General features: G+C 44.1%; 1 protein-coding gene across 3 annotated transcripts in view; it reads left to right on the forward strand.

Annotated features, from left to right (window-relative positions):
* Positions 1–24,502, forward strand: part of znf438 (zinc finger protein 438) — a 311,227-nt gene that overhangs the window by 205,632 nt on the left and 81,093 nt on the right. The window lies entirely within an intron of this gene.

The following is a 24,502-nucleotide window of genomic DNA, read 5'->3' on the forward strand; positions in this document are numbered from 1 at the left end:
AAATGTGGAGAGATGCCCAGCCAATGGCAAGTGCCTGTACCAGTGAAGTATAATACAGCCCTTGAAAGTTTAAAAAATACTCAATTATTTGTTTCCAATCGAGGGGCAATTTAGCATGGTCAATCCAACTGCCCTGCACAACTTTGGGTTGTGGGGGTGAAACCCTCGCAGACACAGGGAGAATGTGCAAACTCCACACGGACAGTGACCTAGGGCCGGGATCGAACCCAGGTCCTCGGAGCTGTAGACAGCAGTGCTAACCACTGCGCCACCGTGCCGCCCCGTACAGCCCTTGAAAGTTGAGCGTTTATTGTGTAATGAGCTGTATCCAGCAACTTTGGATCAATTTTAAATTGAAGTTTATCATGGCCAAATTGCCATTAAATTTGCTAACTGTTTGAACTAGTCTGTTTTAATAATATGAGCATGCTTTGCATGTTGCTACTTTGATCACTCAAAATTTTATTTGTTAAAAAGATTATGCTCTTTGTGTTGGTAACGTCTGCATAGATGCTTATATGGTAATGCAAGTTTAGTACAGGAATTCTAAACCAGCTATGGAATAGCTGAATACTGCTGTGTTTAGATTGTCATTCATAATCTATTTCCCTGTAGGAGATTTTGATTTCCTGTAATCTGACATCATTCCAGGTTCACTGTTTCTCTGACAGTACCAGTGCAGGTTGCACTAGAATAGAAACAACCCTGTGAGCATTGCAATTATCACAGTGACTCACGATAAGTTTCCGCATTTCTTTTGTTCAAATAAAAGGTTAATTGAACCAATAAAAATGCTTTTAGTTCTTCAGCTTATTGTCCACCCATAAAATCCATGTCAAGTAGTAATTTGCTTTTGTTAGTGTTAGTTGAAGGAAAAATATTGCAAGTTAAAGTCCCGTGGGCCGAGTGGCACATCAGAGATTCATTTCTTCCAATTTTTAAAATTCATTTATGGGATGTGGGTATCACTGACTAGGCCAGCATTTATTACCCATCCATAGTTGCCCTCAAGTTGGTGGTGGTGAGCCTTCTTGAACCGCTGCAGTTCCTGAGGTGTAGGTACACCCTCTGTGCTATTAGGGAGGGAATTCCAGGATTTTGACCCAGCGATTGTGAAGGAACGACGTGATGGAACGATGTATTTCCAAGTCAGGATGGTGAGTGACGGAGGGGACACGCAGGTGGTGGAGTTCCCAGGTATCTGCTGCTCTTGTCCATCTAGATGGTAATGGCTGTGGGTTTGGAAGGTGCTGCCTCAGGAACCTTGGTATGTTCCTGCAGTGCATCTTATAGATGGTACACACTGCTGCCACTGTTCGTTGGTGGTGGAGGGATTGGATGTTTGTGGAAGAGCTGGCAAGTCGACTGCTTTGACCTGGGTGTCGAACTTATTGAATGTTAGAGCTGCACTCATCCAGGAAAGTGGAGAGTATTCCATTCGACTTGTGCCTTGTAGATGATAGACAGGCTTTGGGTAGTCAGGAGGTGAATTAATTGCAGCAGGATACCTAGCCTTTGACCGCTCGTGTAGTCACATTATTAATATGTCTAGTCCATGGGCCGCCTGTGGCGCAGTGGTTAGCACTGGGACTACGGCGCTGAGGACCCGGATTCGAAACCCGGCCCTGGGTCACTGTCCGTGTGGAGTTTGCACATTCTCCCCGTGTCTGCGTGGATTTCACCCCCACAGCCCAAAGATGTGCAGGTTGGGTGGATTGGCCATGCTAAATTGGCCCTTAATTGGAAAAAAAAAATTGGGTACTCTAAAATTAAAAAAGAAAATATGGCTAGTCCAGTTCAGTTTCTGGTCAATGGTAACCTCCAGGATGTCGATAGTGGGGGATTCAGCGAAGGTAATGCCATTGAATGTCAAGGGGTGATGGTTAGATCCTCGCTTGTTGGCGATGGTCATTTTCTGGCATTTGTGTGGCACAAACGTTACTTGATACTTGTTAGCTCAAGCCTGGATATTGTCCAGGTCTTGCTGTATTTGGACATTCAGTATCGGAGAAACTGCGAATGGTGCTGAACATTGTGCCATCATCATTGATGTCTGTTCAGAGTAAGCTATTTGATATCAATTGGAATCCATAGAATCCCTATAGTTCAGAAGGAGGGCCATTTGGCCCATCGAGTCTGTATCGACCTTCTGAAAGAGCCCACTCCCCCACCTATCCCTGTAACCCTGTCACCCTGTTAGTTGGACACTAAGGGGCAATTTAGCATGGCCATCCACCTACCTGCACATCTTTGGACTGTGGGAAGAAACTGGAGCACCCGGAGGAAACCCATGCAGACACTGGGAGAATGTGCAAACTCCACACAGATAACTCCACGCAGGTTGAGTCCGTAATTAAGAAAGCAAATGCAATGTTGTCATTTATCTCAAGAGGCTTGGAATGTAAAAGCAGGGGTGTACTTCGGAAGCTTTATAAAGCACTAGTTAGGCCCCATTTAGAATACTGTGAGCAATTTTGGGCCCCACACCTCAGGAAGGACATACTGGCACTGGAGCGGGTCCAGCGGAGATTCACACGGATGATCCCAGGAATGGTAAGCCTAACATACGATGAACGTCTGAGGATCCTGGGATTATATTCATTGGAGTTTAGGAGGTTGAGGGGAGATCTAATAGAAACTTACAAGATAATGAATGGCTTAGATAGGGTGGATGTAGGGAAGTTGTTTCTATTAGCAGGGGAGACTAGGACCCGGGGGCACAGCCTTAGAATAAAAGGGAGTCACTTTAGAACAGAGATGAGGAGAAATTTCTTCAGCCAGAGAGTGGTGGGTCTGTGGAATTCATTGCCACAGAGGGCGGTGGAGGCCGGGATGTTGAGTGTCTTTAAGACAGAAGTTGATAAATTCTTGATTTCTCGAGGAATTAAGGGCTATGGAGAGAGAGCGGGTAAATGGAGTTGAAATCAGCCATGATTGAATGGTGGAGTGGACCTGATGGGCTGAATGGCCTTACTTCCGCTCCTATGTCTTATGGTCTCATAATCACCCAAGATCCAAATAGAGTCCGGGTCCCTGGCGGTGAGGCTGCAGTGCTAACCGTTGTCCCACCGTGCCGAATGTGATTGTGCCTTACATCCAGCAGATTGTGAAACTCCACAGTCAAGAACAGACTTAATTTGACATGGGCAGGTAGGTAGCTTCAGTTGCAACCTCTCAGAAGTCCAGGTTCACGACCTTTAGTCTAGCTGTTATCTATCAACCTGCCTGTATGGCCCTACCAGCAGTTACATACGTGCCAGTGTGGCACTCTCCATTCTTGAAAATTAAAGGCTTCCACCACATCAAACTGCGGCCTCTAGGGTAGGAAAGAATGGTCACTAAAGTTTAAGTGAAATACTGCAGATGTTGGAATCTGAAAAGAGAACAGAAAAAGCTGGAAAAACTGAGCAGGTGTGATGGCATCTGTAGGGAGAGAAAATAGTGTTAACATTTCTAGTCCATATGATGTCTTCAGAGTCAAAGAGGCAGGAATGTGTTGGATTATATATTGTAACAGCTGGAGCAGATTAGGTCAGTGATTGGTGAGAGCTGGGAGAGATTACAACAAAGATGTGTAGATAACAAAACAGAAGCATTAATGGCAGGAGGAGATTGCCAATAACATTCCCTGCCTCGTGATCTATGCATTTTAAAAAATAAATTTAAAGTACCCAATTAATTTTTTTTCCAATTATGGGGCAATTTAGCGTGGCCAATCCACCTCCCCTGCACATCTTTGGGTTGTGGGGGTGAGAACATGCAGACACAGGGAGAACAAGCAAATTCCACACGGGCAGTGACCCGGGGCTGCGATCGAACCCGGCCCTCGGCGCCATGAGGCAGCAGTGCTAACCACTGTGCCATTGTGCTGCCCTGTGATCTATGCATTTATGAAAATGCATATACATAACCTCAACCATAATGCCCTCAACAATCCATTACTTCACCAAAGACCCAAAGCAAGTTAGTCAAACAGGATTTACCTTTAACAAATTATCAGGACTGGGATCTCATTTCATAGCCTATATATTTTTTTCCAAATGCGAATTAACTTTGTCCCAAATTATTGTCGCAATGTTTCCCCACATTCAGCTGACTGACCTGCAGAATCATATAATAGAATCATAAAATCCCTCCAGTGCCGAAGGAGGCCATTTGGCCCAGCAAGTCTACACCGACATACTGAAGGAGCACCTACCAAGACCACACCTCCGCGCACCCCCCCCCCCCCCCCCCCCCCCATAACCCCACCTAACCGTTATACCACTGAGGGACAATTTAGCATGGCCAATCCACCTAACCTGCACATCTTTGGATTATGGAAGGGAACGGAGCACCCGGAGGAAACCCACACAGACACGGGGAGAAAGTGCCATCTCCACACAGTGAGTCACCCAAGACTGGAATTAAACCCAAAACGCTGGCACGGTGAGGCATTAAACCCAAAACGCTGGCACGGTGAGGCATTAGTGCTAACCACTGCACCACTGTGCCGCCCAGTAGTTGCCAGGCTTATCCCTTCCCCTTTTAAATAAAATACATTTAGAGTATCCAATTCATTTTTTCCAATTAAGGAACAATTTAACATGGCCAATCCACCTACCCTGCACATCATTCGGTTGTGGGGGCGGAACCCATGCAGACACAGGGAGAATGTGCAAACTCCACACGGGCAGTGACCCAGGGCCTGGATCGAACCTGGGACCACGGTGCCATGATGCAGCAGTGCTGACCACTGCATCACCGTGCTGTCCCCTTCCCCTTTTTTAAACAGGGGTGTAACATTTGTAATGCTGCAGTTCTCTGGCACTACCCCTTCCCCATGTGAATACAAGTGATGAAGTTTGTTTTGTTAATTTTCCTCATTTCCAATTCTTAACCGTTTGTTAGACTTTGTATATCTTTGGGGTCAAATTCTTGCCATTATTGCTAGATGACTAATTCTTCAAATAAAACTGCAAAAAAGGAGTATTTTTATGTCTGCGCCGACAATCGTGTATTTTGCTGTTAAAATATGATTCGCCCAACGGAGAAGCTAAAGTTGTGTCGATTGAATATCCAACCGTGAAAATTACTAACAGCAGTTGCCTCGAGGAGTGATTTTCTTCACCGCTGAGGACAGTAAACTCTGTGCTTGTACCATTGTCTAAATTTTGAAAGTAACAGTGCCTTGCCTCTTGTTTTTAATAATCTGTATGGAAAAGGCCCTGCTATTATTAAAAACTGACAAAACTTGTGATCTGTAAATATAGGCCCTGTTGGTCTCTGCTGCTGCTTGTATTGTTGGATGGCCTCTGGAATATGCTGATATTTCCAGTGGATCAGTTAAATTTGTTTTGGAGTTGATGGGTGGATTCAAATCTTTGGCTGCGGTACAGTGTTAATAATTTTGCTTGTGTTTTGCTGGTTTGGTTTTGTGCAGTTTCTGTTGTCGGCATACAGACATTTCTTGGAATACCGCTTTGTTTTCTGTTGAAATAGGGGAAGGGGGAGAGAGAAATTAAGGAAATTGGTGCCTGTAAACTGAAGTGTGCAGGTTGCATGTTAATGACATCTGTGTCCCAGGCAGTGGAAGTTGCTGCAAGAACTTTGGTCTCCATTAAATACGTAGCTGTGCCCCATTCACAGCCTTTCAATTCAAATTCAATCCAGTTGAGAAAAGATGCAAATCTGGCCCCTTGGTGAGAAGATGCAAATTAAATCAGTTCATTCACACCGACTCTGAAAACTGCTACCTTGACAGAGCAGCTGTTTTTTCTGTTTACATTTCTCCTTGTATGACTCAGAATTCTACTGAGTAAACTGATAACTCAAAAGTAGCAAATCTGATCTGCTAGACGTGCAGCTCTTTTGCACAGGAGGCATTTTCGTGACAGTTGTATTGTGCATCTGTCTGAACAGATTTGGGGGCTGCCATACCAACTGAGGAAATTCAGGAACTGGAGGAATGGGTGCCTAGTAACAACTGTTGAAGAAACCTCAGTGACCTGTGCATGTGTTTGGCATAACAGTCTAGAATGTTTTGCACGTTGTGCATGTGTAAGTGGTTAATCTGAATTCTGTTCACTCCCATGTAAACATTTACCCATTGCAGTAACCTTGTAAATAGCTGAAACCTGTAAGCGGTCTTGAGTTGCTTGGATAGTATTAATCTGGAAAGTTCATTCTCTGTTTAGTGGAAGCTTAAAAAGGTGTTCTTGGTTATACAAAGCTATTCAGTGACATGAAATGTTCAGGTTATTCTATTTTCCCGAAAAGATATTACATTAAGTAGGGTAGAAATATGATGAGCCCCAATTTTAACTCCCTCCAGGCAAGAGAACAGGGGTGAGTGGCAGGCTTGCTGTCGGAAGGCTCAGTCATTTTTAACTCCTTGCGCTCACCAGGCCTTTAGTCTGTCTGAACTCAGAGCGAGGCCAGAGGACAGGAATAATGTGACTTGTCCCCAATGGTCAGGTAAGTACGATGGACCAGGATTGCCATCAAAGGAGCAGATGGGGAACTCTGAGGATACAAAAGCCCAAGGTTTCCTTGTGGGGCCCAGAAGAACATGCCTGTTCCTCCTGACCCACAAGGACACTGTCGTGTTGGGTGCTCTGCTACACAGACGAACCAACACGGTTGCAGATGGTACAACTCTGTTTTATTGCTATCAATAACAACATCTGTAAACTTGTTACTGTGGTTCGTTCATTACCCTTTAACCTGTGGACCCATCCCTTACACTATCTTGGAGAGGCACTCAGCACATGGTGCTTGTCTGAGTGGCTTGCTGTGAGCTCTGTGCCCTGAGCTGTCTCCTGCTGGAATGAGTGGAAACTGTGGTGTTCCCTGTTTTATAGTGCGTGTGCTCTTGCTTGTGATTGGCTGTGATGTTGCGTGTGTGTTGATTGGTCCGTTGATCTGTCCATTAGTGTGTATGTGTGTTTGCACCATGATGTTTATCTGAATATCATGACAGACACCATCAAAAATTACCGTACCCCCTTTATCCTCAAAAAGGATGCCAGAATGTTGGCCTTCATCTTAAAGGATTTGGAATTCAAAAGTGTTGCCTCTGCCTTGATCAGAACCCATCTGGAGTATTGTTTTGAGGGCTGATCTAATTGAGATGTTCAAACAATAAAGGTACTTGATGTGGTAAATGCAGAGAAGCTATTTCTGCTGGTGGGGAAATCCAGAACATGATCTAAGATTGGAGCTGGATCATTTAGTTGGAGTAAAATCAAGGGGCAATCTTTCTCACAAGGGACATGGAAGTCTGGATCCTGGCTATATTCCCTTCACAGTATTTGATGTTTGCTGGCAAGTTGAAATTTTCAGGACTGAAGTGGATAGATTTGTTTGGGAAGAATGCCAAAGGGATATGGGACAAAGGAAGGTAAATGAAGCTGAGGTGCAACAATGCAAGTGAATGGTGGAACAAGTTCGAAGAGCTTTAAAACCTCTTGCATGTTCCTTTTCTGGGCCTTCTGCTCCTTACCACTTTGTGTTCTCATGAAGGCTGACACTGGGTATCGGAAACACACCTGCAAGTTATGTTGGTATCAGCGTCTGAATTATGGCATCAGTCCTTGCCTGCCTGGGGCAAGAGCCTTGCACGCCACTTGAAACCCGGGAGTGAAAAGAGGGGTTAAATCATCCCCATGCTTTTGGTATTCACTTCTCCTGTGCATTTTGAGCTGATCAGTCAATATTTCAGTTGCTGTGGATGTTGAAGGCAGCCAAGCCATTGTTTCTTTTTAAGCAGCAAAAAAATGTTTTCTTCCTTCTGTTGTGATGTTAAGGAATTTAACATTTGCCATTTTCTGCACCCAATCTTAAGCACTCTGTGTCTGATCTATCACCCTTTACTCTGTCTCAATATCACACTTGGTCACCCCACTGCTGTCAAACTGCGAAAAGCACTTTTTGCTCCAGTGTGAAATTTGCCATCTCCTGCACCAGCTGTTCAATGGGATCTCTGGGGCTATTAATTTCATGGTAACCCATGCTGAATATGGGGCAACTTTGTGGTAAGAGCCAGCAGCCACAGGAAATTTGACTTGAGATTGGACAACCTCGGCCTGAAGAGAGTAAAATTCCATCAATTGAGATGAAAAGGCACGGCTCTATATCTCCTCTTATAATCAGAATTCCCTACTCTGGTTCCCCTTCCCACCATACCACCCCTTTTCAGAAACCTGCACCTCGTGTGACATCCGTTCGGTGGGCTGAGACAACCCTCTTGTCCAGACCCCATATATCTATTTTATTGGAAGTGATGTTGGATGGTGAACTTTGGTTCATTAATCAGTTATCTGGCCATCTCACCCTGTACATTTTAAAAATAAAGCATATATAGGGGTATGCTCATGGTTGTGTCCAAAAAGAATTGAAGACTCAACAAGGACCTAAAATGGTTAAATCTATGTCTGTGACCTTTTTTTTTAGCTACCTGACAGTATCGGAGAAACTCGCCCATCGTTATCCCTGAAGAGCCATTAATGACACATTGTGGACTGCATAGACCAAATTCAAAGAGAGCTGTACAAAGACCATCTGCATTTCATAACCCAGGCTGGCCAACATGGATTGGTCATGCTAAAATACCCCTTAATTGGAAAAAAACAAGTAGGGTACTCTTTCATAGAGTTGGGGGTTACGAATAGAAATTGGATCACAGCAAAACCGAGGGGTTGGGAAAGAAATCGCTTATGAAATCAAAAATACCTTTGTTTGCGGATGGGTGGTGAGAGGCAAAATCAGTGCTGTTTAAATTAACACCTCATCTATCCACAACAGATAAAACACTACTAGACTTGTAATGGGGAAATGAACCAGATCAGATGATAATTTAAGCATGGGAGAACATCAAGGATGTAGAGAATCATAGAATCCCTACAGCGCAGAAGGAGGCCATTTGGCTCATTGAGTCTGCACCAAACTTCTGAAAGAGCAGGAGTCTGTTTGTCTACTAAGACGAAGGACTCCACAATTTTCCTTTCAATTCTTAATGGTTGAGACATTCAGCAATCTCCGGGAAACAGACGAAGGATGCACATCCTTACAGTGAAAAATACTTTTCACTGTACCTCGGTACACGTGACAATAAACAAATCAAAATCCATCCCCTGTGAAAGCCAGCATGGAGAGGTGGGAGTTCTGCGACATGGGCCTCTTGCTTGTTGAACCAGTGATATTGTTTTGTGGAACTGTAACTGCCATTAGACCATAAGACACGAGCAGAAGTCGGCCATTAGATCATCGAGTCTGCTCTGCCATTGAATGAGATCATGACTGATCTGAGGTGATAATCCTCAGGTCACTTTCCTGTCCTAATTCCACAATCCTTGATTCCCTTACTGATTGAGATCTATCTGTCTCAGCCTTGAACAAACTTACCAACCCAGCTACTATACCTCTCTGCGGTGAAGAATTCCACATATTCACTACCCTCTAAGAGAAGAAATTCCTCCTCATCTCTTTCTTAAATAGGAGCCCCTTAACTCTGAGACTATGTCCGCTGGTCCTAGACTCTCCCACAAGGAGAAATAACCTCTCCGCATCTACCCTGTCAAGCCCCCTGAGAATCCTATATGTCTCAATAAGATCACCTCTCAATTTTCTATACTCCAATGATACAGACCCAATCTGCCCAATCTCTCCTCATAAGAAAATCCTTCCATACCCAGGATTAACCTAGAGAACCTTCTCTGGACTGCCTCCATTGCTAGTGTATCTTTATACCATCTAACTAGCTATATCACAGACATGGAACTCTGGCCCAGGACGGGCACCTGAGTCCACTTCTATTGGAAATTCTGTGCCATCGTCGACAAGACTGATTCATCTTTACATGCCTACCTCATCATGTGAGGTCAACAACATTCAGCATCGGTGTTCAGCTTGTTGACGTCTGTGAAGGAATACCTTGATTCTGGACTCCAGAACCCAAGTAAAACAATATGTATTTTATCTGTTGTCTCCTCGCTGCAAACCTTTCTTCTCTCTAGCCCTCTTTTACTGTATGAATGCAAAGGAGGCAACGTTGCGACTTTCCTCCCACATTTTCAGTGTATGTGAATAAATGAACCCTTTTTTGAGTTCATCCTATCCCAAGTTTGCTGTGGGGTTACTAATAGAAATTGGATCGCACCAAAACCGACTGGTTGGAAAAAATGCCACCGCTTATAAAATCAAAAATATCTTTGTTTGCGGACGGGTGATGTGAGGAGAAATCAGTGCCGTTTAAATTAACACCTCATCTATCCGTAACCTGGGCAGCACGGTAGCACAAGTGGCTAGCACTGTGGCTTCACAGCGCCAGGGTCCCAGGTTCGACTCCCCGCTGGGTCACTGACTGTGCAGAGTCTGCACGTTCTCCCCATGTCTGCGTGGGTTTCCTCCGGTTGCTCCGGTTTCCTCCGACAGTCCAAAGACGTGCAGTTAGGTGGATTGGCCATGATAAATTGCCCTTAGTGACCAAAAAGGATAGGAGGGGTTACGGGGATAGGTGGAAGTGAGGGCTTAAGTGGGTCGGTGCAGACTCGCTGGGCCGAATGGCCTCCTGCCCTGTATGTTCTCTGTAACAGATAAAACACTACGAGAGTTGGTAATGGGGAAATGGACCAGATCAGATAATGAGGTAAGCATGGTAGTACATCAAAGGTGTAGGGAATCATAGAATTCCGACAGTGCAGCAGGAAGGCCATTCGGCTCATTGAGTCTGCACCAACCCTCTGAATTAGCACCCTACTTATTTTTTATTTACTTTCCAATTAAAGGGCAATGTAGCGTGGCCAATCCACCTACCCTACACATCTTAGGGTTGTGGGGCTGAGACCCACGCACTCGCAGGGCGAATGTGCAAATTCCAAACGGACAGTGACCCGGGGCCGGGATCGAACCCAGGTCCTCGGCGCCGTGAGGCAGCAGTGCTGCCCCAAGAGCACCCTACTTAGGCCCCACTCCCCCACACTATCCCTGCAACTCTGCCTAACCTTTTGACATTAAGGGACAATTTAGCATGGGCAATGCACCTAACCTGCACATCTTTGGACTGTGGGAGGAAACTGGAGCACCCGGAGGAAACCCACACCGACACGGGGAAAGCTTCACACAGTCATCCAAGGCCGGAATCGAAGTTGGGTCCCTGGTGCTGTGAGGCAGCAGTGCTAACCACTGTGTCACCGTGCCGCCCATGTAGATTGCTGCATAACCTAGTTTTAGATAATGCATGAGAGAAACAGATATAGAGAGCAAAGCTGTAGATTAGGCAAAAAAAATGGGAGGGCAAGGATCGATCTAATTGAGATAAATATTGAAAGAGTTGAAACAATAGTGAGCAATATGTAAAGAGACGGATAGCATTTAGGAGACGTACATTCCATTACAAAATTGCACACTAACCAATAGTGACGTGAATTGGGTAAATAGAGGAGAGGATAAAATCAGAAAAGTTATTGTAAGAAGGAGATGTAAAATAAAAATGTTATAAGTGTTCTATAGGCACATGCACGATGGGAATAGGGCCACAGGGATGTGCAAGGTAAGCTCATAGGGGATAATACAGAAAGGGCAGGGTGACTAAAGTGATACTTGGTTCAGTTTCTCTGAAGAACAAAGAGCAAAGAAAATTACAGCACAGGAACAGGCCCTTCGGCCCTCCCAGCCTGCGCCGATCCAGATCCTTTATCTAAACCTGTCACCTATTTTACAAGGATCTACTTCCCTCTGTTCCCTGCCCGTACATATATCTATCTAGATGCACCTTAAATTATGCTATTGTGCCCGCCTCTACCACCTCCACTGGCAAAGCGTTCCAGGCACCCACCACCCTCTGCGTAAAAAACTTTCCACGCACATCGCTCTTAAACTTTCCCCCTCTCACCTTGAAATTGTGACCCCTTGTAATGGACACCCCCACTCTTGGAAAAAGCTTGTTGCTATCCACCCTGTCCATACCTCTCATAATTTTGTAGACCTCAATCAGGTCCCCCCTCAACCTCCGTCTTTCTAACGAAAACAATCCTAATCTACTCAACCTTTCTTCATAGCTAGCACCCTCCATACCAGGCAACATCCTGCTGAACGTCCTCTGCACCCTCTCTAAAGCATCCACATTCTTCTGGTAATGTGGCGACCAGAACTGCACGCAGTATTCCAAATGTGGCCTAACCAAAGTCCTATACAACTGTAACATGACCTGCCGACTCTTGTACTCAATACCCCGTCCGATGAAGGCAAGCATGCTGTATGCCTTCTTGACCACTCTATCGACCTGTGTTGCCACCTTCAGGGTACAATGGACCGGAACACCCAGATCTCTCTGTACATCAATTTCCCCCAGGACTCTTCCATTGACCGTATAGTCCGCTCTTGAATTAGATCTTCCAAAATGCATCACCTCGCATTTGCCTAGATTGAACTCCATCTGCCATTTCTCTGCCCAACTCTCCAATCTATTTATATTTTGCTGTATTCTCTGACAGTCCTCCTTGCTATCTGCAACTCCACCAATCTTAGTATCATCAGCAAACTTGCTAATCAGGCCACCTATACCTTTGTCCAGATCATTTATGTATATCATAAACAACAGTGGTCCGAGCACAGATCCCTGTGGAACACCACTAGTCACCTTGCTCCATTTTGAGACACTCCCTTCCACCACTACTCTCTGTCTCCTGTTGCCCAGCCAGTTCTTTATCCATCTAGCTAGTACACCCTGAACCCCATATGACTTCACTTTTTCCATCAACCTTCCATGGGAAACTTTATCAAACGCCTTACTGAAGTCCATGTCTACAGCCCTTCCCTCATCAATTAACGTTGTCACTTCCTCAAACAATTCTATTAGGTTTGTAAGACATGACCTTCCCTGCACAAAACCATGCTGCCTATCACTGATAAGTCTATTTTCTTCCAAATGTGAATAGATCCTATCCCTCAGTATCTTCTCCAACAGTTTGCCTACCACTGACGTCAAGCTCACGGGTCTATAATTCCCTGGATTATCCCTGTTACCCTTCTTAAACAAAGGGACATCATTAGCAATTCTCCAGTCCTCCGGGACCTCACCCGTGCTCAAGGATGCTGCAAAGATATCTGTTAAGGCCCCAGCTATTTCTTCCCTCGCTTCCCTCAGCAACCTGGGATAGATCCCATCCGGACCTGGGGACTTGTCCACCTTAATGCCTTTTAGAATACCCAAAACTTCCCCCTTCCTTATGCCGACTTGACCTAGAGTATTTAAACATCCATCCTTAGCCTCAACATCCGTTATGTCCCTCTCCTTGGTGAATACTGATGCAAAGTGCTCATTAAGAATCTCACCCATTTTCTCAAGAGTCTAACAAAAGAGGAAACCACAACAGTATAAGGGATGTTACCGTTATGATGGAAGGAAAAGAGCTGGAAGCCAAAGAATGAGCTGGAAGGTACATTTATTAATACACTAGGCCAGGCGGAAAGAACATGTGCACACATTGCACCTGTTTCAGCGAAACAAAATAGATGACAGCCATTTGCTGATTCATTCCCCAGGGCAATGCCTTGACCAATCAGGATCAAGCTGCCTGGTTTAAATATCAAACAATACTTGTCAGTTATCTGTCAGTCACCATCAACTGGTGTATTCTTAATAGCAATGCCCCTACTAATCAGAGTCCACTTGCCAACCGATCCGCATTCTCTTCTCATGCAGTATAATTTGTTGTTTTCCCCTTGTCCTGATATTCATGCGAAGTGTCCTAATATGTGCAAGTCAAAGCTTTGATCTGTCTCTTTTTTTCAGCAATACTCCAGTTCTGTACTACCAAACGACTATATGAGCCAAACGTATGGTGAACAAATCCGCAGGTCCAGATAGATTGTACTTTTAGTCAATCAAATTAAGTATGGAGAGGATAGCAGAGGCAATACTTTATATTTAAGAACATAAGCAGGAGCTAGAATAGGCTGGGTAGGGTGCTCTTTCGAAGGGTCGGTGCAAATTCGATGGGTCGAATGGTCTCCTTCTACACTATAGAGATTCTATGATTTCAGTCCCAAGTCAGGATGGTGCGAGGATAAATTATTTTACCCAGAGGGTGGATCGTGTCTGCAACCAACTTCCTGAGAGGATGGCGAAGGCAGGTTCGAGCGAGGTATTCAAAAGGGAATTGCTATCTGAAAATAAATAAATAAGGTTACGATGATGCAGGACAGTGAGACTAGGTAGAATACTTTTTAGAAAGCCAGTGCAGACTGAATGGGGTGAATAGAGTCTCTCTGCACTGTAATGATTCTATGATTGTGGGTGGGAACATGCAGATGGTGATGTTCCAATGTATCTGCTACTCTTGTCCTTCCAAGTGGCAAAGATTGTGGGTTTGGAAGGTGCGACTGAAGGAGCCTTGGCAAGTCACTGTTGATTGAGGGATAAATATTAGCCAGGACACTGGGGCAACCAGTTGCCCTTCTTCAAAATAATGTAGTGGAATCTATAAGAGCAACAGAGCCACAGTTTAACGTTTCATCGAAAGACAGCAGTTGTGTCAGCATAGCACTCCCTCAGTCCTGCACCGGAGTGTCAGCCTGGATTGTTATGCTCATATCCTGGAATGGGATTGGGACCCACAACCTTCTGACTTAGCCGAGTGTGCTACCCACAAAGCCGTATCTGAAACATAAACCAAGGTCAGGGCACGTGGAGTGAGTAACCATGGTAGCATAGTGGTTAGCACAGTTCCTTCACAGCTTCAGGGTCCCAGGTTCGATTCCCGGCTGGGTCACTGTCTGTGCGGAGTCTGCACGTTCTCCCCGTGTCAGCGTGGGTTTCCTCCAGGTGCTCCGGTTTCCTCCCACAATCCAAAGATGTGTTGGTTAGGTGGATTGGCCATGCTAAATTGCCCTTAGTGTCCAAAAAATGTTAAATGGGGGTTACTGGGCTACGGGGATAGGGTAGATACATGGGCTTCAGTAAGGTGCTCTTTGTAAGGGCTGGTGTAGACTCGATGGGCCAAATGGCCTCCTTCTGCACTGTAAATTCTATGATTCTATGAATAGGTTGAAAAATGGCCAGAAAACAATGTCAGAGTTGAGGAAAATTTCTCAGACTGTTAGAAATTATGAAGTGGTCTTTCACTGGGACCGCTTTCTTTTAGCATGTGGAAAGTGATTTGGACTTGAGAAATTAATGTGAGGTGTTGAAATTTTCGCAAATGTGTGATTGCTGGTGGGGATGAGGGTGCGCGGGGGGGGGGGGGGGGGGGGGGGTATAATTCACGATTTGAAGGACAACCAAAATACATAAAACATGAACGGGCTTGTTTAGTGTGTGGATCAATAACCAATTCACTTTAAATAATAATAATTGCTTATTGTCACAAGTAGGCTTCAATGAAATTACTGTGAAAAGACGCTAGTCGCCACATTCCGGCTCCTGTTCGGGGAGGCTGGCACGGGAATTGAACCCGCGCTGTTGGCGTTGTTCTGTATTACAAGCCAGCTGTTTAGCCCACTGTGCTAAACCATATAAATGAAGATCAGGTGGTTAATTTTGGTAGGAAGAATGAGGGCAATTTGAATCATAAAATATTACAGCCCAAAAGGTGGCCATTCAGCCCATTTGAGGGTGCCACCTCAAAGAACAATAGAGTTATTCCAAGTCACCTGCTCTTGCCCCATATACCTACAATTTTTCCTCCTAAGCAATTATAGAATTCCCTTTTGTGATCTATTGTTGAATATGTAACATCACCCGACCAGACAGTGCATTCTAAATCCTAATCACTGTATAATAACATTTTCCTCTGCTTGCCTTTAAATCTTTTTCCGATCACCTTAAATCTGTGTCCTCTTGTTGTTGACCCTTCAGGACATGAAACAGTTTTTAAAAATTATTCTTTCATGATGTGGGTGTCACTGACTAGGTTAGTATTTTTGCCCAGCCCTAAATGCTCTTGAACTGAGATGGGCCATTTCAGAGGGCATTTAAGGATGGCCGATTTGCATCCCTAAAAGATATTCACAAACTATACGGGTTCTAACAACAATTGATGGTGGCTGTCATGATCACGATAAGACTAGCTTCCAATTTCAGATTTACTAATTGAATTTAAATTCTACCAGCTGCCATTATGGGATTTGAACCAGCGCTGTCAGTGAACTAGCCTGGGACATCTGGTTTAGTAGGCCAGTGACATTATCGCTATGCCACAAGTGCCCCCTGCTTAATTGTCTCTTAAACCGCTCATGATTTTAAATGGCTCTATCAAATCTCCTCTGAACCTTCTCTGCTTTACGGGGAACAATCTGGCATCTCAACGTAGCTGTAATCCCTCATCCCTGTGATCATTCTGGTAAACCTTATCTGCACCTTCTCATGTGAATGTTCATGTTTAACCTTCCTCTCATCTGAAGTTGTGGTGCTGTTTGCCTAGTGTTAATGATGAATCGACCCCGGCTCTGGATCACTGTCCATGTGGAGTTTGCACATTCCCCCCGTGTTTGCGTGGGTTTCGCCCCCTCAGCCCAAAGATGTGTAGGGTAGGTGGATTGGCCACACTAAATTGGCCCTTAATTGGCAAAACTGAGTTGGGTACTCTAAATTTATTTTTAAAAAATGATGAATGCTGTTCACCTCACCATTATTTGGTCCATTGTTTTAGCTGAACTACCCTATCCTAAAATACCAAATCATGTACTTTGGAATCTGATTACCTGCTTGAGGCTATAATGGAGGCTATAATGGAGACATCTTTCATTCTCACTCCACATTATAAATATTTCCCACTTTCTCTGTCTGTTAGCTTTGACAAAGAGTCATTGGACTCTTTTCTCTCCCTACAGATGCTGCCAGACCTGCTGAGATTTTCCAGCATTTTCTCTTTTGTATAATGGAGACTTGCTTTCCTGTAATGGATTCATGAAAGAATTGGGGTTCGACCCATTGTTCTCTTAAATAGTTGGATACAAAGAAAGAGCTGGAGAGAGCAACGATATAATCAACCAGTCCTTAAAACAAAAAAAGAAAATATAATGACATTTCTCATAAGATAAACATTTAAAAAGTTAAGACTGTATAGGATTTCTGTTTTGGTTTTTGATGGTAACTGAGTTGAGCTAAATTGTTCAAGATGGTAAAGCTTTCATGAGTTCCGAAACAGGTGCACATCACAACGTATGTCTGCAGACATTAAATCAAGTGAAGCATATTTGGTATAGAAAGCATATTGTTTAGTTATTTTTACGTGTTAGTCTAATATTAGCATCAGTATCCGACACAAAGTAAAAGACAGATGCTTTTGTGAACATTTGTGTCTTGATGACAAGGTTACAGCTGCTGCCACAGGAAGTTTCCACCCATGGACCAGAAATGATGAACAATACCCGAAGGATTACAAACTAACCTTGATTAAATCCTGATTGTGACCGGTGGCGACATGTTCTAAATCTATTTGGTTTTACGCGTTGACATCCAAAAATATCCTAAATGAAGGTGATAAAAGTGATTGTAAAATAAGATTTTGTGTCTGTATTTTGAACTGCATTATGTAAGCCTCACGGCACAAAAGCAAAGTCATATTCAACATTCTGGTTCAGGGTCTTGTTTCATTTTCAATATTATGCAAACAACAAGCATAAAAGTTGGAGGATATTGCATCGGATTTCGTTCTCCTCGATCTAGGTTACGTGCAGGCGTATGTTACAGAATGTTGCTTTGTTTATGGATGCAAGGTCACTTTATTTACTACCTAACCTTTTAATGAATGTATTTGGCAACAGTGATGTAATTGCATTAGTGGTTTGTTGGACATTGCATAATTGCTGGGACAAGTTTCGTACATTTATTTTTTTGTCAGTTTCAACAATCTCACTGCCCAGTTGCTTTTTGCGATTTATTGCCAAACCGTTTCAATTAAGTTTTATTTTAGGTAACACATTGGCTGGAAGACTTGGTGCTAAACACAAGTGTTGGTATTCATTTTTGTAAGTTCTTAGTCATGTTTAATTTAAATCATGAGTGAAATCACTGTTGAATAGTGTAGCATCAATTGGAGCCGTATCTTTTATGCTACAATATTATGCTCAACAATCTCCTTGTACTTTTGACAAACGACTTGCGTAAGCTGACTTACGAATGAGAAATTGTGGTAGCACTAATAACTGTGAAAGTGAAATTAAATGACAAAAAAAAACTGCCAAAGAATTGTGATTACTCAGAAAAGCGAGTTCTTGAAGAACAGTAATTAAGTGGAGAAAAGATAAAATTGAATAAAGTTGGTTCAAGGAGAAAATGTCAAAATTCCCGTTGTTCAGTCGAACAAGAACACGAGAAAAAAATACCTTTTTAGCGACCAGCCTTCCTCAATGTTCGTGTGGTGCTAGCCCAGCTTCTTGAAATGCTATTCCCCTGGTAATTCATGGTGTTCCCCATTATCTAATTCTGCCACTGTTCAGTTCTCACGAGTGCTTGTCTCTGTGCATATGCTTTCAGGCACCTTAAGGTCTCGGGTTTGGCTGCAGTTATGATTGCCCTTCAAGTGGATGGTTTTGCAGCTGGAAGACTTGGAAGATGCTGTCGCTCTCTCTTTTCTGTAGCAGGATACTCCATATACAAACCTGATTAAGAAACACTGCAACTTTTTATGGCTGAGGCTGCAACACATAATATATTTTTCTGATATAACTCCGTTACTTCACTGTTGAATCAGCCAAAAAAGTTTCATTTCACTTTGGTGTAATGTTTTTGTAGTTTTAATGATGTGCCATAATCCCTCTGGTAATGCTGGATAGTTTATCCTCTCTATACAGTCATATAAGGGGAATTGGTTCCCTGGAGTAAGCTGTGAGTGGCAATGTATATCCTCTAACTGCTGAATAGTTTAAGTGCATCAGGTTTTGTCACCTCAATTAAATATTATCACTGACATCCTTTTCTTCAGCAAATTGCCAATGACTAACAGTTTGTACTGTTGCAGCTTTGAGATGAAGACCATGTTTTTAGTTTTTAATTGTCTTTTCTTTTGCATATTAAATAGCCACCTTCAAAAAAAATATCCAAATCACTATTTTGCTGTAGTTTTAAGTTGTAGCCATGAAACTTAGGAATTAATGTTTTTTATGCAAACTGCAATAATGTCATGTTTTTACAATGTGTGCCTCACAATATTTTTGGTGATGTAGTTGAACAATGGCGATGAGTTGCAGAAGCCAAAATTCATGTCCATAAACACAAGGACATTATTTTTTTTTTTAATTATTGGGCAATTTAGCGTGGCCAGTCCACCTATCCTGCACATCTTTGGGTTGCAGGGCAGACACTGGGAGAATGTGCAAACTCCACATGGACAGCAACCCCGGGCTGGGATCGAACCCAGGTCCTCGGTGCCGTGAGGCAGCAATGCTAACCACTGCGCCACCGTCCCGCTGACAATAGAGAATTGTGCTTAAAATGGAAATACCTAAACAATTTCCATTGTATGTTTTGCAATGATAGTGATTCTTGTGGATCATTTGGTACTTGCCTTATTGGCCCAGGTAAGAACATAAAAGAAGGGAGGTTAAGCCAGAACTGTTTAAAATGCGATGTATGTCATAGCTAGAGTACTGGTCATTACATTGCAGGAATAATGTGATCATACTACAGAGGGTGCAGAGGAGATTTACGAGGCTGTTGGTAGGAATGGAGAATTTTAGCTGTGAGGAAATATTGGATAAGCTGGTGTCGTTTTCTTTGGAGCAGAAGAGGCTGAGGGAAGGTTTGTAAAATTACGTGGGGCCGAGATAAAAGTGGGTAGGAAGGACCTATTTCCAATCACAGGTGATTAATAGCAAGGTGCATTGATATCAAGTAATTGATGGAAGAATTAAAAGGAAGTTGCAGAGTAATTTTATTGGTGGGGCCTGGAACTCATTGCCAGGAAGATAGTAGAGATAGAAACCTTGATCGCATTAAAACATACATGGATATGGATTTGTGGTACCATTACTTCCAGAATTACTCAAGAGGTGGAAGGTGGTGTGAAATTGGATGGCATCTTTTTGATGGACACACAGGATTGAATGGCTTCCTTCTGTGTTTCTGTCTCATTTAATGGCGCAATAGACTTGAGGGATGAAATGGCCTACTCCTGTTCTCTTAATTGTTTCGAAACAATTTGCTTCAACTATTTGTGGTAGCAAGTTCTTTTTTCTAACTATCCACTTAGCTAATTAGTTTGTCCTGAGTCCTTGATGGATTTTTTAGTGAATGTCTTGAATTTATGATCCCGAGTTCTGGTATTGCCTTCAAGTAGAAACATCTCTATGTCTACCCTATCAAGCTCTTTCAAAATCTTAAAGGCCTCCAGCAGGTCATCAGTTAGTCTTCTCTCTCTCCTGAAGAGAAACACCTCAGCTTGCATCTTTTTTGTGATAGGTATAAACACTCAACAACAATTTATATTTGTTTAGTTCCTTCAACATAGTAAAATATTCCAAGGTGCTTCACAGGAACATTGTATAAAACGCGACACCGAGCCACATAAGGAGACAGTAGGGCTGATGACCAAAAGCTTAGCCTAAGGGCTAGGTTTTGAAGGGGGGTGGACCCAAGGAGAAAAGAAAGGCAGAGAGGTTTACAAAAGGAATTAGAGCTTGGGGTTCAGGCGGCTGAAAGCACGTCCACCGGTTATGGACTGATTAAAATCAGGGATGCTTGAGAGACCAGAATTATGCAAATTATGATCTCGAAGAGTTGGCCCTCGTGAAGAGGAATGAGACAATGGAAGGATTTGAAAAAAGGATGAGAATTTTAAAATCAAGATGTTGCTTAACTGGGAGCCAGTGTAGGCGAGTGAGCACAGGGTCTTGGTGCAAGTTAGGACACGGGCAACAGAATTCTGGATGATAGGAATGTGGGAGGCTGGCTGTCCATCTTGGTAGTCAAGTCTGGAGATAGCAATGGCATAAATGAAGGTTTTAGCAGCCAGTGAGCTAAAGCAGGGGCAGAATTGGGTGATCTTGCAGAACTAGAAATGGGATCTAGAAGAGCAAAATACTACTGGAAACCTGAAATAAAACCCAAAAATGTTGGAAATAATCAACAGCTCGAGCGGCAGCTGTGTGGAGAGAAACGGTGTAAACGTAACAGGTTGATGATCTTTCATGAGAACTGACTGGGTTTGCCCTGTAACATCATAACTCGTTTGCCCTGTAACGTCATAATTTTCTTTCCCCTACAGCTGCTACCTGACCTGCTGAGTATTACCAGAATTTTCCATTTTGATTGGAAATGCGTAGCCTTATTGATGGCATGGGTATGTTTTCAGAAGCTCATCTCAAGGTTAGGAATAGGTTCAGCTTTGGATAATTGTCTGCATGAAGGATGGGGTTGATGGAGCTGAGTTTGTAGCGGGGGGGGGGGGTGCAAAGATCCTGGGCGGGATTCTTCGTCCCGCCAGACCTATTTTCTGACGCGGCGCGCCCCCACTGACAGCAGCGGGGTCCTCTGTCCTGGCAGCCGGCCAATGGGGGTTCCCATTGTGGCCAACCCCACAGCCGGTCAATGGAGTTTCCCGTTGTGGCCACCCCCACGCCGTCGATTGCACTGCCGGCGAAGCGAAGGATCCTGCCAACAGATAATCCTGCCTCTAATGGCTTCGATCTTCCCAATATTTCTTCAGATCTCAAAAAATAACAAGACTGGAGACAAGGTGTTCAAGAAAGATAGGAAAGAAATGAGGAAGAGTAGCTGTACTGAGTAAGGAGAGCATCACTGCTGGAGAGAGAGGATATCCTTGAGGAGTCAAGGACAGAATCTGTTAGTCACAGCTAAGAAATAACACTGCTATTGACTACTTGGTGTGTTCTGTAGGCACGAACTAGTGGCAAAGATATAGAGGAATACATTTAGAGGGTAATTGCAGATAGGTGCTGTAACTGTAGTGGAAATAGAGTGCTTTAAATATCTGAACATGGGCCGGGGTGGGGTGGGGGGGGGGGGGGGGGGGAGGAGAAGAGAGAGAGAGAGGAAAGAGTTCAAGTTGTTTACAGGAGACGTTTCTAGATCAGTATGATTCTGGCCCAGTGAGGAGGAGGCACTGCAAGTTAATAACATTGGTCAAATGGATTAAGTGTCAAGTAGGGGACCATTCAGGGGATGGTGATCATAGCCAACCTAAACCGTATGTACTACGAAGATAAGGAGCAATCTCGAGTAAAAATAATTTATTCGGGGGGGGGATGAGAACAGATCTGGTAAATTGGACTCAAAGATTGGAAGGGAAAACTGTTAGCGTAAAAATGGGCAGCCTTCAAAGAGGAGATAGTTTTGGTACACATACAGGTGCGTTCATGAAAGGGAAAGTTAGGACAAACCGATCCAGAGCGAATTCTACATGATGCAGAAAAGGTGCATATAAAACCATAGAGTTCCTGCAGTGCAGAAGGAGGCAATTTGGTCCATTTGATTCTGCACTGACCCCAGAAAGAGTACGCTACCTCGGCCTACTTCCCTGTCCTATCACCATAAAGTGCACACCTTTGTGCACTAAGGGGAGATTTATCATGGCCAATCCACCCATCCTTGGCACCTTTGGATGGTGTGAGGAAACCAGAGCACCCGGAGGAAACCCACACTGACATGGTGACAGATGTCAAGTGGATCATATAATAGGAAACACAGGCTGAATGCATGAAGTTTGGAGACAAGTGAAAGAAAAGAAGCAAGGAGAGTATGAGAAGAGACTGGCAGCTAATGTAAAAGCGAATCCAACGGTCTATAGGCATATAACGAGTAATAGGATGGTACAAGGCGAAGTGGGGCCGATTAGGGTCAAAAGGGCATTAATGCATGGCGGCATTATGTAATTTGCATAAGACTTTACAAAGGAAGAAGATGCTCCCCAAGTCTGAAGGGCTACAGGGACAAGGCAAGGAATGGTACCACGTGCCTTGCTCTTGCAGAGAACTACCAAGGACATGATAGGCCAAATGTTCTGTAACGATTCTATGATTCCATTTAGTTACATTTCCGTTCTACGGTCATTCTAGTAAATCTATTTTGCATCATCTGCAGCACATTTATAATATGGAGACCAGAACTTGAGATGTGTCTAACCAAGATTCTGTGCAAGTTTAACATAATGGGTGGAATTCTCCCATACTCCTGCCAGTAGTATAAATGGTAAATGGAGGTGGGGTGATGCAGTGGGAGGCCCAACAATCTGTTTCATGCCAGCATTAATTTACAGTGGGATCTCCCGATGCTGCCTGCCAAGGCAGATCGGGAATCTTACTGGAGGCTGGCATGAAACAAATTTGCACCCCACTAATGGGATATAATAAAGGCCTGACCATAACCAAACCCCCACCGCAATTCTCTGCTACCCTAGTGAGATAACACATCAGTCCAGAACACGTCTGGAGTTATCTTTTAGGGCCCTGCTTAGGCCACAGACATCTGAGAAGAAGATGCTGGAGACCTACAGCTACTGGACCCTGCAGGAACGCATGCATCGCATGGCGTGTTGATCCTCATGCACGTGGCTCTGCCACACAGCAACTCTCGGAAGGTGGAAGGCCTTCATGCAGTAATGTCCACTGTGGTGATGTTTCAGAACTTCGTGGAATTTCAGTGACCTTGTCAGAGGCTCTCACCATCTTCCATGGTCATCGTTGATCTTCATAGAATTTACAGTGCTGATCTTCATTGATACTTGGGACTTCATTGACTTCGCCATGGGCTGACAAGAATGTGGTGAAGAGGGACTAAAGGAGAGGCGGGACTGGGTGCGGATGGGAGAGGTGGTTTTGGGGGGATAAAGCTGAGAGGAGGGCATTCGGAGGTGGGAGGTGTAATGGGGGTGTACAATATCCAGGTAAATATGCAAGGGAGGGATTTATGGAATCTAATGACTGCCCCTGGGGGTTAAGGATAAAAGAATGGAATGGTGAGTGTGAGAGAGGGCAGAGAAAGCTGGTAGGGCTGGAGATGCTTCAATCACGGTAGAAGGGGTGGTGAGGGTGGTTGATGGGGACATGGAGGCAATCATGGAGCCGGGGGGTTGGCTTGGTCAGTGGGGATGGGATTCTTGGGAAGGTAGGGAACATGCGCGCTCACCTGGGCATCCTGGGATGAGGAGTTTGGGCTGAGTATGGTAACAGTGGATGCCAGGGGATGTCTAAGGTGATGGCGGGGGGGGGGGGAAGAAGATGACGCAAGGTAACTGGTGGAGGTGGGTGGGAGACTAAGCCTAAATAATGACACTGAAACACAATAGTAGACATTATTTAATGAAAGTGAATATATTTGCAGATAATACAGTGATGGTGTTCACCCGTGCAACCGTTTGTGATCAACATTTCTTTATTTTTCTGTGCTACCTCTTCTTGGTGTTCCCCTGACATCCACATTAGAGGTGGAGGCAGCCTGTGCAGTTATTTGCCCTGTTGCCTTTCATGACTCCAGCGTCCATCCTATGGAGAGCTGAGATCTCACAAGCCCTGGGTTGCTTTGGCAGTCCCCCTGTGGGGCAGCTGCTCCCTCTGAGCTGAC

The sequence above is a fragment of the Scyliorhinus torazame genome, chromosome 6 (assembly GCF_047496885.1).
Source record: "Scyliorhinus torazame isolate Kashiwa2021f chromosome 6, sScyTor2.1, whole genome shotgun sequence".
Taxonomy (NCBI): domain Eukaryota; kingdom Metazoa; phylum Chordata; class Chondrichthyes; order Carcharhiniformes; family Scyliorhinidae; genus Scyliorhinus; species Scyliorhinus torazame.